Source organism: Rhinoderma darwinii, assembly GCF_050947455.1.
Source record: "Rhinoderma darwinii isolate aRhiDar2 chromosome 11 unlocalized genomic scaffold, aRhiDar2.hap1 SUPER_11_unloc_8, whole genome shotgun sequence".
NCBI lineage: Eukaryota > Metazoa > Chordata > Amphibia > Anura > Rhinodermatidae > Rhinoderma > Rhinoderma darwinii.
Genome location: NW_027461860.1, coordinates 1 through 13499, shown reverse-complemented (window position 1 = coordinate 13499; position 13499 = coordinate 1).

Below are 13499 nucleotides of genomic sequence, written 5' to 3'. Positions count from 1 at the left end.
GAATGCTGCAGTCAGCTTTGATCGCAGCATTCAGGGGAATAGCAGCGGAGATGAGAGGTTTCTTTGATCTCTGCCTTTATAGAGTGGGACTGCGGCTGTGTAATACAACCATTGCCCCGCCCTGCACGCGGTCAGCACGAGGTGATGCGGGCGGCGCTGCACTAATGAGCGCCGGTTCAGGCACTGAAGACAGAACATGTGGGGGTGTTTTGTAGTGCGCCCGCCATGTTCTGTTTTCAGTGCCGCCGCTCATTAGTGCAGTGCTGGCCGCATCACATAATCCTGGCGGCGCGCACATGTCAGGACTCCGGAGCAGGGCCGTGACTGTGTTACACAGCCGCAGCTCCGCTCTCATACATTCATGTATTACAATATTGAGCTGTGCGGTCGCACAGCTCAGTATCGAAATACATGAAATAACGGTATCGAACCGTTTGGGGGTGCACAGTATCGAAACCGTATCGAAGTTTTGATGCATCGTGCATCCCTACTCAAGTGCCATCCGCCCTCCATTATTATCTCCTTCCCACTCTAGCATCATTTCCCTCCCTACCCAATGCCATCTCACTGCCCCATTATCATCTCCCTGCCCCCATTATCATCTCCCTGCCCCCATTATCATCTCACTGCCCCATTATCATCTCCCTGCCCCCATTATCATCTCCCTGCCCCCATTATCATCTCCCTGCCCCATTATCATCTCCCTGCCCCCATTATCATCTCCCTGCCCCATTATCATCTCCCTGCCCCATTATCATCTCCCTGCCCCCATTATCATCTCACTGCCCCATTATCATCTCCCTGCCCCCATTATCATCTCCCTGCCCCCATTATTATCTCCCTGCCCCATTATCATCTCCCTGCCCCCATTATCATCTCCCTGCCCCATTATCATCTCCCTGCCCCCATTATCATCTCCCTTCCCCCATTATCATCTCCCTGCCCCCATTATCATCTCCCTGCCCCATTATCATCTCCCTGCCCCCATTATCATCTCCCTGCCCCCATTATCATCTCCCTGCCCCATTATCATCTCCCTGCCCCCATTATCATCTCCCTGCCCCCATTATCATCTCCCTGCCCCCATTATCATCTCCCTGCCCCATTATCATCTCCCTGCCCCATTATCATCTCCCTGCCCCCATTATCATCTCCCTGCCCCCATTATCATCTCCCTGCCCCCATTATCATCTCCCTGCCCCCATTATCATCTCCCTGCCCCATTATCATCTCCCTGCCCCCATTATTATCTCCCTGCCCCCCATTATCATCTCTCTGCCCCCATTATCATCTCCCTGCCCCATTATCATCTCCCTGCCCCCATTATCATCTCCCTGCCCCCATTATCATCTCCCTGCCCCCATTATCATCTCCCTGCCCCCATTATCATCTCCCTGCCCCATTATCATCTCCCTGCCCCCATTATTATCTCCCTGCCCCCATTATCATCTCTCTGCCCCCATTATCATCTCCCTGCCCCCATTATCATCTCCCTGCCCCCATTATCATCTCCCTGCCCCCATTATCATCTCCCTGCCCCATTATCATCTCCCTGCACCATTATCATCTCCCTGCCCCATTATCATCTCCCTGCACCATTATCATCTCCCTGCCCCCATTATCATCTAACTCTACCCCCTCCCCATAGAAAGCAAAACTCTTCCCCACGTCTGTATTAGTTCACACTGCAGCATAGGATTGTATCACTCAGCTCCACGACGGCTCTTTTCTCCTGTCCTGTGTAAACAGAGGGAGAAGACAGGTTTATTGTCACATGTTACACAGGACGGGAGATAAGAGCCGCAGAGCTGATACAATCCTATGCTGCGGTGTTAACATAATACAGAGGTGGGTAAGATATTTACTTTCTATGGGGGCAGGAGGAGATCTTTTCAGGAGGCTCCGGGCAGCAGCAGCCGGACACAGACATAACTTAGTACTCACTGTGTCTGAAGAAGAAGACGACGACTGCTGCTGCTGCTGGACGTATCCTCCGAGGCTGAGCTCATAACTCCCGCTGCTGTGATGTCTCCACCCCTTGTCTCCTCCCCACACGCTGTCAGCTGTTGCGGAGGAGGAGGGGCAGGCACATGTCACTCTCCAGCGGGCCCTTACGATTTTATTCTGATGTAATGAACGGGCCCCTGCTTCGTGATGGGACCTGTTCCTTTCACCGAAATGAAATCTTAAGAGTCACACTGCCGTGAGTATATTAATTCCAGCGGTAGAGTGCGGGCCCCTTTTTTTTAAATTTATGCCCGGGCCCCTCACTGCAGTACCCCCAGTCCCCCCCTGATGGCGGCCCTGGGTGTCATACATGTTTACATAGGCGGCATACATGTTTACATAGGCGGCATACATGTTTACATAGGCGGCATACATGTTTACATAGGCAGCATACATGTTTACATAGGCGGCATACATGTTTACATAGGCGGCATACATGTTTACATAGGCGGCATACATGTTTACATAGGTGGCATACATGTTTACATAGGCGGCATACATGTTTACATAGGCGTCATACATGTTTACATAGGCGGCATACATGTTTACATAGGCGGCATACATGTTTACATAGGCGGCATACATGTTTACATAGGCGGCATACATGTTTACATAGGCAGCATACATGTTTACATAGGCGGCATACATGTTTACATAGGCGGCATACATGTTTACATAGGCAGCATACATGTTTACATAGGCGGCATACATGTTTACATAGGCAGCATACATGTTTACATAGGCGGCATACATGTTTACATAGGCGGCATACATGTTTACATAGGCGGCATACATGTTTACATAGACGGCATACATGTTTACATAGGCGGTATACATGTTTACATAGGCGGCATACATGTTTACACAGGCGGCATACATGTTTACATAGGCGGCATACATGTTTACATAGGCGTCGTGCTTGGTGCTAAATTTCTAAATAAAAACACATCAAAAGAAACATAAACACATCAACTATCAATTTGTAATCCATGCCCACCTGCGGCGGCTGCTACGCATATCTTCACCATTATAGTCGGACAGTCTGAAGGTGACAGTGGAGAGGATTATTTTCAGACACTTCTACACTGGTTTGGACTGGTTCACTGGTTTCCCAGTTTGATCGGCTGCTTGTCTCATTTGAATTAAGAACCTCCTGAGCTCAGGACAAGGGGCAAATAACAGAAATAGTCCCAGAAAAAGTCTCTCTCCACCTGCAGCAAAATAGACAAAGTGGTTCCCCCCATTCCTCACACTGGCCCCAGATGAAACTGCTATGGCGATCTCCACTGACTTTAGAACCTAGCGCAACAGCCCCAGATACCGAACCATACCACGCCGCCACAGGAGAAGGAGCAACGGGGACCACAGGTGGTGGGACCTCACGCTGCACCAAAGCCTCTCTAACACCAGCCAGTAATTGAGCCACTACCTGTCCCAAATCAGACACAGTCAAGCTGGGGGGCTCCTGACTATGGTGTGAACAGGGCTCAGGAAGCCTTGACCTCCTAGCTAGTCTTGACTTAGGGATTAGTGGCATATCCCTGAGCACCCCTGATGGTAAGTCTATAACTTAACCTTTACCTAACAATGTCCACCACCCCAGTCTCTTCTGTTCCATGGGAGGTTTCTGTCCTCCCTGAGGTCACCTCAGGAGCAGGACGTATGTTACGTCCATGGCCAGGGGTCGTCGTTCTGACTTACCTCTTGACGATCCCGGCCATGGACGCTTCTCTTCTCGGCGTGTACTCCCTCCAGGGAGACGCCGGCACTCTCTTCCGGGTCCTCGGACTGTGTACCGCAGGGCGCTCACGCGTGCACGGCCTTAAAGGGCCAGTATGCGTCAAGCTGCCTTACATCAATTATCAGCCCAAATGGCTGCTGGACTATAATAAGGGGACAAAAAATAGAAGAGAATATCCAGAATCCCAGAATATTGTGGTTGGGGGGCCACACGGTGCCGTCCTAGTAACTAAGCCAAAAACAATGAACCAAAAAACTATCCAGGACAAAACAAGCACTCATCTGGGTAAGAGAATTCAGATATCGATATATAAAAAATAAAAATATCTATAGATATTGTGATATAAAATAAGTTTAATTCGTAGAAAAAAGGGAAAAGTAGCAAACAAATTCCCACAATTTAACATGGTTTTGTACCTTGTTGGCCAGCTGCTACCCCGCTACGCGGTACGGCCCTGTGGGTCCACACCCCGCGCCGTGACAACGTAGAAGAATATTTATCACCGCTTAACTGCAGTAACTCTGCTCAATCTTTATTAACACCATAAAGCAGTACAAAATGTTAAAAGAAAATGCAGCTCACCAAAAGACAATTAGGAAACAATGTAAGCGTCGTCTTTACCAAATCTGTACTTTTATCAATGAGAAAGGTTAAAACAACAAGCAATAGACAGACGACAATTACAGAGAGAGAAGAAAACAATGTAATGGTCGGGCACTACAGCGAGGTAGCAGAGTGGAGGGGGTTAGCGGTCAACTACTCAGAAAATGCCTGAGATTACTTCAACAATCGGCAGAGTTGCTGGATTCTGAATATCAGTGAATGTGGCCAAACATTTAGATTTGTACCGGGGAATTGTAGACTTCCAATGTCTAGGCACAACCTAGTCTGAATAAATGGAGGAGAACCTTCTTCTAGAAAGAAATAGATCTGGAGAGAATGGAGCGGAGAGGGCATGTTCAAAGAGAGCATTTATTGCCACCCAAAATGGTGCGATGTGCCTACAATCCCATCAGATGTCAGTAAGTGGACCTACCATTCCCCCACAGCTCCAACATGTCTCCAAACACTCCATGGGTAAAGCCCACGGAGGACCACCAGGACTCCTGAACCAACATGGATGTAAAAGTTTTTCTCGTTTTTCACAATAAAAACACATTTTAATTTTTTTTACAAAATAATTTGTTTTTGTGACGCTGCATTCGAAGATGAACTGCATAGTTTTTCAACTAATCTGGTCCCCATGGCAGAAATCTGTCTTTCCATCTGGCACCTCCAGCAGACTCCTTTCAGTCTACTTTGATTTCTTTTACCTCAGAGTTCCTCTTTTCCCCTTTTTTTAATTTCTTCTCTCCCCCTTTTTTTGAACTATTTCTAACAGGGGCTGTGCAGGATTAGAAAAATATGGCTGCTTTCTTCCAAAAACAGCACCACACCTATCCACAGGTTGTATCTGGTATTGCAGGTTTGCTCCATTGAAGTGAATGGTAATGAGCTGTAGTACCACACACAACCTATGGACAGGTGTGGTGCTGGTTTTTGGAGAAAGCAGACAAGTTATCTCATCCTGGACAACCCTTTGTCATGGATAGTTCTTGTGCGGAGATGCTCCCTGCATTATCCCTTTTCCTTTATGGCCGCTGATATGTTCTATTCAGCTTTATGGCCTCTGTGGTAAGTACACTGCCAGTCAGTAAAGGGTTAACACTTCAGACCACTGTGGGTGACGTCACAATGTATGAGTTGTGCAGTGGTAATAAACTCCTGTAGTAATGATGATGAATGCGCTGATGTCATAAATACAAATGTTTATGACATAAAGAAGATTCCATATTAGAAGGTTTTACTGCCACATTCAGCGCCATATTGGATGGGACTGAGGACCTTGAGCTTGACTTCTCCACCAATACCGACCTGATGTAATTTGTAGGTTCTAGCAGGGAAACCCTTCACCCCAGACCACTTCTTCATCACAGTGATGCCATCCTCTTCATACGGGTTGTCTGTAATAGAGGGGGGTTTCCAGGAGGAGATCCCTCTCTATTAGCCAGAGCGGAGACAGGTGCTACAAGGAGGCATCTGGAGGACCCGTCTCATCCGTGGATCGCCCATTCATGTTAATGGGTGCCCAGGAAGAGAGACATCCGTCTAGCCAACCAGATCAGCCGATTTATGTGTTTTATGTCGTTCGTTCATTGTATTGTCTTTCCTTGAAAATCTGAGAAAACGTACAAATTCTGTTACAAATGATATTTTGGCACCTTCTAAGCCCAGAGGAAGGGCAATCCTCCAGCCATGGTTTCCCTAGAGGTTTCCCCCACAGGGGGTTTTTCCTTTCCTGCGTGCTGGAGGGTGACTCTTCGTGAGTCGGAGGTTTGCCATTTTGGGTTTGGTCATATAATATAATAAAAGTTTTGACCATTTAACACCCAATTATAATGTTTTGTGTCTTTATTTTGCATTCTTTGGTTTGGTGATTGGGATTCTGGGTCTATCACATATCACAAAATCATAAGGCCGGACATCTACTTCCCACACTGACATAGAATGGAGACAACAAGCGTTGCTGCACAATTAAGTGTACACATCCTTACATTAAGATATTGTATTACGGGGGCGTGACTTGGACATGGCGCTGACCAGACGTGCTGCTTGAGAGCTAACCCGATCATTAGCACCGTTAGAAGCTGAAGTTCACTTACCTGATGGTGTGGAAATCCAAGGCAACCTCTGGGACCCCATATCAGACGAGGCAGATGTCGTCGGCCGGCTCAATTCAATGTTTCCTTACGGACGCTGCTGCTGGAGCTTCTTCCAAAATGGCGCCGCCGGATTAGAGACGAGACGGCGGAGGGACTCCGCTTGCTGAGGGGCTTACATCTGCGTGTAATGCGGGTACCAGCCTCCTGCACCCTCATTACATGATAGGGGTCGCAGCCCCCTCGCCTCCCGCAGAGGTTATAAGGGTTCCGGTCCCCACCATCTCCACGAGCCTTAGGTGTCCATTTGTGCTCTCAGCCCCTTCTGGGCCTCGTGTTTTCCCCCGTTTGTGTGACGTCAGGCCGCTTGCAGCAAAGGTTAGACATATGTCTTAGAAACAATGTGTAGAAACCGTAAAGTTAACAATGACCACTGGGGCGCAGTGGAACACAGCAGGAGTGAGAAAACAGTCAGGCCATTAGGACAGAGAAAAAGGAGGAACCAAAGAACGGACGGACAGAGAGGGAAGGGGGAATTGGCGGACCCCAGGAAGAGGAAGGGGAGGGGAGGGGACTTGGAGAGAGGGAAGATGCAGAGCTGAGTGGGGACAAGAAAGTGACCAGGCTGCCACCATTTGTAGGAGAAGGATCCTTGGCTCAACGTTCCTGAAGGAGGACTAGCTGGACATTCACTACAGCTCAGCGGTGTCAGGAGACACAAGGGAAAAGACGTCATCTGCATCAACAGAGGAGCAGAAATCAGAGGTAAGGGTGGTATGCCGCGTGGTAGTGAGTAGCTCTCGCTCTGACTCGCGGAGGCGCACGCGGTAATATATCCGCCGGACTCACGCCGTAGCCAAAGGGCGAGGGGCATAGCTTCCACCTATGGGGATTCCGCAGTGTGAGTGGTAGCACCACAGTGATCCGCGGAGACGGCCCATTTCCTTCTTGAGACCTGCCGTGCCGGGTCAGTGATCGCCAGGCGCAGCCACCCAAGAGCAGGTGGGACTCCCACGAGGGCGAGTGCCACAGCTACTGAGAGACTTGATTTGAATACTGTATTGTTGTTATTTGGCCTGTTTGAAATTGTGATTTTCAGTAAACCGTTGATTTGAAAAGGACTGAGTAGTGTTGTGGTGTCCACGTTTAGTCTTACCTAACATGCGGCCACCGCTGCTGCTCCAGGTACCGGCTGTACCCTTTCCTCTACCTGTGGTTCTGTGGGACAGTTTCCACCCCTGCTGGCTGGGGGTGAGCTGAGTTCACTTGGGACTGTCATGGCGTCTCCCGCTCTGGAGCGCTCGCCACGTGGTACCTGTCATGGAGGCCCCTACTTTCTTCTCTTCTATGCCGGGGCCTTTGTCATTGCCTTTGTCATTGCCTCCCATCGCCTCCAGGGATACAGCAGGTCACTTGTCTCACAATCTAACCACCCCAGGGGATGATTTACAGCAGGGGTCTCAAACTCGGCTGGGTAAGTGGGCCGCATATATAAAAAATGGGAAGTTGACGGGCCGCATTACTTTCAAATTTGATACAATACAAAATTATTGTTAATCAATTAGTTATTTGAACTAATATAACACTATATTACTAGAATAATAATACTACATTACTATAATAATACTATATTACTATAATAATACTACATTACTATAATAATAGCGCTAGGTTTAAAATGTGAGATATTTCTCCATGTGCTTATTTCAACAATCCAGCTTTAGTGTCGCTAAATGCGGTCCGGCGGCTCAGTTAGCACACATGTCAAGATTGGGCAGCCCCTTTTTAGATAGTGCCGCAGTGCCCTCTGTGGATGCTGCCGCAGTGCCCTCTGTGGATGCTGCCGCAGTGTCCTCTGTGGATGCTGCCGCAGTGCCCTCTGTGGATGCTGCCGCAGTGCCCTCTGTGGATAATGCAACACACCCCTAGATAAGGCCACAGTGCCCTCTGTAGATAAGGCCACAGTGCCCTCTGTAGATAAGGCCACAGTGCCCTCTGTAGATAATGCAACACACCCCTAGATAATGCCAGTGTCCTCTTCAGATACTGCCACACACCCTCTTGTAGAGGCTGCCACAGTGCCCTCTTGTAGAGGCTGCCACAGTGCCCTCTTGTAGAGGCTGCCACAGTGCCCTCTTGTAGAGGCTGCCACAGTGCCCTCTTGTAGAGGCTGCCACAGTGCCCTCTTGTAGAGGCTGCCACAGTGCCCTCTTGTAGAGGCTGCCACAGTGCCCTCTGTAGAGGCTGCCACAGTGCCCTCTGTAGAGGCTGCCCCAGTGCCCTCTGTAGAGGCTGCCCCAGTGCCCTCTTTAGAGGCTGCCCCAGTGATGTCAGGGGCTTGCCCAGAGCTGGAGTCCCGGAGCAGAGCCGCTTCTGGCACTCTGCCTGGGATTCCAGCTCTGCTCCTGACATCACTGTCCATATATGGACAGAGATGTCAGGGGCAACCCCAGAGCTGGAGTCCCAGGCAGAGCGCTAGTAGGCTCTTCCTGGGACTCCAGCTGTGCTCCTGACATCACTGGGACTCCTGCTCTGGGGAAGCCCCTGACATCATTGTCGATGTATGGACAGCGATGTCAGAGGCTTTCCCAGAGTCCCGGAGCAGAGCCGATAATAGCGCTCTGCCCGGGACTCCGCTCTGGAGAAGACCCTGACACACTGTCCATATATGGGCAGATATGTCAGGGAATTCCGCAGCGTCCCGGAGCAGAGCCTATACTAGCGCTCTGCCCGGGACTCCGCTATGGGGAAGACCCTGACACACTGTCCATATATGGGCAGCGATGTCAGGGAATTCCACAGAGTCCCGGAGCAGAGCCTGTACTAGAGCTCTGCCCGGGACTCCGGCTCTGGGGAAGCCCCAGACATCGCTGTTCATATGTGGACAGCGATGTCAGGGAATTCCACAGAGTCCAGGAGCAGAGCCGACACCAGCGCTCTGCTCCGCTCTGGGCAAGACCCTGACACACTGTCCATATATGGGCAGCGATGTCAGGGAATTCCACAGAGTCCCGGAGCAGAGCCTGTACTAGCGCTCTGCCCGGGACTCCGGATCTGGGGAAGCCCCAGACATCGCTGTTCATATGTGGACAGCGATGTCAGGGAATTCCAGAGTCCAGGAGCAGGGCCGACACCAGCGCTCTGCTCGGGACTCCGGCTCTGGGGAAGCCCCAGACATCGCTGTTCATATGTGGACAGCGATGTCAGGGAATTCCACAGAGTACAGGAGCAGGGCCGATACCAGCGCTCTGCTCGGGACTCCGGCTCTGGGGAAGCCCCAGACATCGCTGTTCATATGTGGACAGCGATGTCAGGGAATTCCACAGAGTCCAGGAGCAGGGCCGATACCAGCGCTCTGCTCGGGACTCCGGCTCTGGGGAAGCCCCAGACATCGCTGTTCATATGTGGACAGCGATGTCAGGGAGTTCCACAGAGTCCAGGAGCAGAGCCGACACCAGCGCTCTGCTCCGCTCTGAGCAAGACCCTGACACACTGTCCATATATGGGCAGCGACGTCAGGGAATTCCAGAGTCCCGGAGCAGAACCTGTACTAGCGCTCTGCCCGGGACTCCGGCTCTGGGGAAGCCCCAGACATCGTTGTTCATATGTGGACAGCGATGTCAGGGAATTCCAGAGTCTCGGAGCAGAGCCGATACTAGCGGCTCTGTGTCCCGCGGGCCGCAGATGACAGCCCCAGGGGCCGCATGCGGCCCGCGGGCCGCGTGCTTGAGACCCCTGATTTACAGGGATTGCGGCTACAGTTGTCTGCTTTACCTACTAAACAGGACATGGAGCGTTATATTAACCGTTTGGAGACCACTTATAAATCTGACATTCAATCTCTCACTACTAATCTCTCTCACTTGTCTGATCAAGTGCAGCGTATGGAAGGAGATATCTCATCTGTCTCGGTGCAACAGGTTTCACATGCAGATCGTTTGGATCAACACTCCCACCAGATTCACATGCTTTTTAATCTGTCGGAGGACCATGAATACTGGAACCGTTGTAACAATATTTGGCTCCGGGGCATTCCTGAAGATGTCTCTCCTGGGCATCTTATACCCACTTTACAGTCGATGATTAACTCCTTACTGGAGCGCCCTGCTGGTGATCCTCTGGAGTTGCATAGAGCTCACAGAACTCTTGGTCCTCGTAATCAGGATCCTGACAGGCCTAGAGATGTCTTATGCCGTGTTCACTTCTTCACTCTCAAAGAACAGATTATGAGGAAGGCCCGTGATAAAGGCGACGTTTTCTTGAATGGTGTCAATATTCTTCTCCTGTCTGATTTGTCTAGGATGACTTTAGACAAGCGAAGAGTGATGCATCCTTTGCTGGATGTGTTGAGAGAGCATGAGATTTCTTACTCGTGGGGCCACCCCTTTCAGTTACAGGTTCGGAAAGATGGCGGGTTGCTGGATGTTCGAGATCCCGGGGATATTCCGGATTTTTGTGCTGCTCTCCATTTGCCTCGAGTCTCTATACCTGAATGGCCTTATGTTCCGCAGCCGCCCCAGCGTCCACGATCACGGAGGCGTGGCCGCTCCCCTGCATCTCCTATGCGGCGTAATGGTGGTCGGGGCGCTGATTCGCTATGATCCCTTCCTGAAATTTATTTTGCGGTCTGCTGTTGGTTCTTCAACTTGGCCTCCGCCCTGTGAGGCGGTTGTTTGCTGCTTACATGTTCCTATGATGAATCTGTTGCCTGCTTAATTGTCTCTTTATTTTAGGTGGACTTTATGTTCTTGCCATTTCTTGTTGATTTATGGCTCTTGCTGGTCTGTCAACATTAACCCGTTAGTGACCGGCCCATCGTGTTTCTACGTCGGTCACTAACGGGCCTTATTCCGATGCCATAGACTTTTTACGTTGCGGCATCGGAATAAGTAAACAGAGCAGGGAACTGTCAGATCTCCCTGCTCTCAGCTGCTAGAGGCTGCTGAGGGCTGGGAGCGTCCCTGCTCTGCCGTGTGAGATCGATATTAGTATCGATCTCACACGTTTAACCCCTCAGATGTGGTGCTCAATAGCGAGCACCGCATCTGAGTGGTTTTGGAGAGAGGGAGGGAGCTCCCTCTCCCCCACCGACACCCGGCGATACGATCGCCGAGTGTCTGTGTCTCTAATGGCAGCCGGGGGTCTAATAAAGGCCCCCAGGTCTGCCTGTAATGAATGCCTGCTAGATCGTGCCGGAGGCAGGACCTAGCAGATGCCTGTCCGTGTTAAACTGCCAGGCAGTAATACACTGCAATACAAAAGTATTGCAGTGTATTACAATAGCGATCGCAGAATCGCATATTATAGTCCCCTAATGGGACTAGTAAAAAAGTGAAAAAAAAGTTTAATAAAGTTAATTTCAAAAAAATGTGAAAAAAAAATGAAAAACCCAGCTTTTCCCCTTACAAACTGCTTTACTATTAAAAAAACAAAATAAAGTTAAAAAGTTACACATATTTGGTATCGCCGCGTCCGTAACGACCCCGACTATAAATCTATTACATTATTTAACCCGCACGGTGAACGCCGTAAAAAAAATAATAAAAAACTATGGAAAAATTGCTGTTTTCTGTGAATACTGACTTTATAAAAATGTAATAAAAAGTGATCAAAAAGTCGCATCTACTCCAAAATGGTACCAATAAAAACTACAAGTCGCCCCGCAAAAAAAAAGCCCTCATACAACCGCATCAGCGAAAAAATAAAAACGTTACGGCTCTTCAAATATGGAGACACAAGAACAAATAATTTTGAAAAAAAAGTGTTTTTCCTGTGTAAAAGTAGTAAAACATACAAAAACTATACAAATTTGGTATCGTTGCAATCGTAACAACCCGCTGAATAAAGTTATTGTTATTTATATCACACGGTAAACGGCGTAGATTTAAGACGCGAAAAAGAGTGGCAAAATTTCAGATTTTTTTCTATTCCCCCCCCCCCAAAAAAAAGTTAATAAAAGTTAATCAATAAATAATGTGTACCTAAAAATGGTGCTATTAAAAAATACAACTTGTCCCGCAAAAAACAAGACCTTATACAGCTATGTCGACGCAAAAATAAGAAGGTTATAGCTCTTGGAATGAGACGATGGAAAAGCGTAAAAAAATTGCTTGGTCATTAAGGTCCGAAATAGGCCGGTCATTAAGGGGTTAATCCCATGTGAATGTTTACTTCATGCTTTTATTTGCTTAAACGTATATTTATGTTACCCATGACTGTGTGCACACCGCTAATACCCCCATTTGGCTATGGGAAAAATATGAAGCCCTATAATAATAATAACACAACAAGGCTGCTTTATTTCAAACGTGGGTCGGCCACAGCTTTATTATAATTATATTTATTTATTTATAACATTAACCAATTGCAACAAAAAACTGATTTATACCCGAATGCCAGCCCGCCTAGGGCGGGGCATGAAGGTCAGCTCTTTACCCAACACCGCCTGCTGTGACACCAGTATTTCCCCATACAAAAGACACGAAACAGATGGAAACATGAATCAACAGGACAACAACGTCCTAGCACATTGACAATCAAAGGATCACATATCCACAAATCAACCACAAACGCCACGCAGGGCACCACGAAAACCGTATATTCCTTTATTCTCTTTTTTCGTATTTTTTTTTGTATACATATTCCTTTTTTTTATTTTTTTATTTTTTTTTACAAAATTATTCACTATTATAATTTTTGTATTTTTATTATAACACATATAACAATACCTGCTAATACACTTTGTTTTTTTTTTGGAAATTATGAACATAACCGTCAATAGGGAGGGAGGGTGGGCAAGTGCCGGTAAAAAGAGGAAGATGCCCTCCCACCCTTGCCTTATATACCTGGCAAGGGGAGGAGGGCAAACACCGCCCATATTCCCCCCAAAACCGCCCTGTAGGAGGGACCCTACATTCCTATAGACTACCCTGCCATTTCACCCAGAACGAAGACACAAAGGTGGGGGGAGGGAAGAGACCGACTTCCCCTAGCCCCGCTGTACCCATATTAACCCCTATATTGCCCACAGTCATAGTCCCTACAGCCAATAA